Source organism: Entelurus aequoreus, linkage group LG07 (genome assembly GCF_033978785.1).
Source record: "Entelurus aequoreus isolate RoL-2023_Sb linkage group LG07, RoL_Eaeq_v1.1, whole genome shotgun sequence".
Classification (NCBI taxonomy): domain Eukaryota; kingdom Metazoa; phylum Chordata; class Actinopteri; order Syngnathiformes; family Syngnathidae; genus Entelurus; species Entelurus aequoreus.
In genome coordinates this window covers 10272959-10275260 of record NC_084737.1, presented here as the reverse complement: position 1 = coordinate 10275260, position 2302 = coordinate 10272959, and positions in this window count along the sequence as shown.

Genomic DNA, 2302 nt, shown 5'->3' with positions numbered 1-2302 from the left:
CGCACAATCACAGAGTACTTACACGCAGATACAGTGTGTAGACAGAAAAGGGAGAACGGACGCATTTTGGCTTAGAAACTAACGATAAAGGTGAAGTTACAACACTGAAACGCCCTCAAGTAAAGGTGCTTTAAGACATGGCTAGCGTCCAGCCGCAGTCGGCAGTGTTTTAGCTACTTCTAAATCACTAATCCTGGCCTCCGTGGTGACGAATAAAGTATGTTTCTTACAAGTATCATTATCACTGCAGGACGAAGAATAGCTAAACATGCTTCACTACACACCGTAGGAGGATACAATAGCTCACCGCCGTCACAATGTAAACCCATGCCGTGGGTGGATCTACACCTGACATCCACTGTAATGATACCAAGTACAGGAGCGTTTCTAGTCGATACTACTATGATTACATCAATAAACTCAGGAAATACGTCCCTGGACACATGAGAACTTAAATCATGACCAACGATACCTACATTTGTGGTTTTTGATTGATTGATTGATTGATTGAAAATTGTATTAGTAGATTGCACAGTACAGTACATATTCCGTACAATTGACCACTAAATGGTAACACTGCAAGTTTTTCAACTTGTTTAAGTCGGGGTCCACGTAAATCAATTCATGGTATCATCCAAAACTAATGTAAAGCATCCAAACAACAGAAGAATAAGTGATTATTACATTTTAACAGAAGTGTAGAAAGAACATTTTAAAACAGAAAATAAGCAGATATTAACAGTAAATGAACAAGTCGATTAATAATTCATTTTCTACCACTTGTCCCTCATAATTTAGACAAAATAACAGAATGATAAATGACACAAAATGTTACTGCATACGTCAGCAGACTAATTAGGAGCCTTTGTGTACTTAATTACTAATAAAAGACAAGTTGTCTAGTACGTCCACTATTTTATTTAAGGACTAAATTGCAATAATAAACATATGTTTAATGTACCCTAAGATTTTTTGATAAAATAAAGCCAATAATGCAATTTTTTGTGGTCCCCTTTATTTAGAAAAGTACCGTAAAAGTATCGGTACCGGTACCAAAATATTGGTATCGGGACAACCCTAATATATGTATACAGTAAGTACCTTTTGAGCAGGGTGATATTAATAACCATAATCATTTTAGATACAATTTTTGTATTGTTTATGTTGTCGCTTATAACAGATTGGACTTACTTGGATCTACACACCTGCCCCTGATAACTCATTAGGAGGGTTTATTTGCTTTATTGCATTACTTTGGTTTGCTACTTTACTACAATTTGCCAAATATTGGTGGTGCATGCTGCATGTTTGTATGCACACTATTGTGACAGTTTATCTGCATCCTGTTTCTTTGTATTCACCCATGGTCCCCTATAGAGATGTCCCATAATGGCTTTTTTGCCGATATCCGATATTCCGATATTGTCCAACTCTTAATTACCGATACCGATATCTACCGATACCGATAAATACAGTCATGGAATTAACACATTATTATGCCTAATTGTGTTGTGATGCCCCGCTGGATGCATTAAACAATGTAACAAGGTTTTCCAAAATAAATCAACTCAAGTTATGGAAAAAAATGCCAACATGGCACTGCCATATTTATTATTGAAGTCACAAAGTGCATTATTGGTGGGTGGATAGGGGGTAGCGGGGGTGTATATTGTAGCGTTCCCGGAAGAGTTAGTGCTGCAAGGGGTTCTGGGTATTTGTTCTGTTGTGTTTATGTTGTGTTACGGTGCGGATGTTCTCCCGAAATGTGTTTGTCGTTCTTGTTTGGTGTGGGTTCACAGTGTGGCGCATATTTGTAACAGTGTTAAAGTTGTTTATACAGCTACCCTCAGTGTGACCTGTATGGCTGTTGACCAAGTATGCTAGGCATTCACTTGTGTGTGTGAAAAGCCGTACATATTATGTGACTGGGCCGGCACGCAATGACAGTGCCTCTAAGGCAGTGGTTCTCAACCTTTTTTCAGTGATGTACCCCCTGTGAAAAATTTTTTAATTCAAGTACCCCGTAATCAGAGCAAAACATTTTTGGTTGAAAAAAAGAGATAAAGAAGTAAAATACAGCACTATGTCATCAGTTTCTGATTTATTAAATTGTATAACAGTGCATAATATTGCTCATTTGTAGTGGCCTTTCTTGAACTATTTGTAAAAAAAGATATAAAAATAACTAAAAACTTGTTGAAAAATAAACAAGTGATTCAATTCTAAATAAAGATTTCTACACGAAAAAAAACACGAAAAAAATGAGAATTACATTTTGAAACATAGTTTATCTTCAATTTCG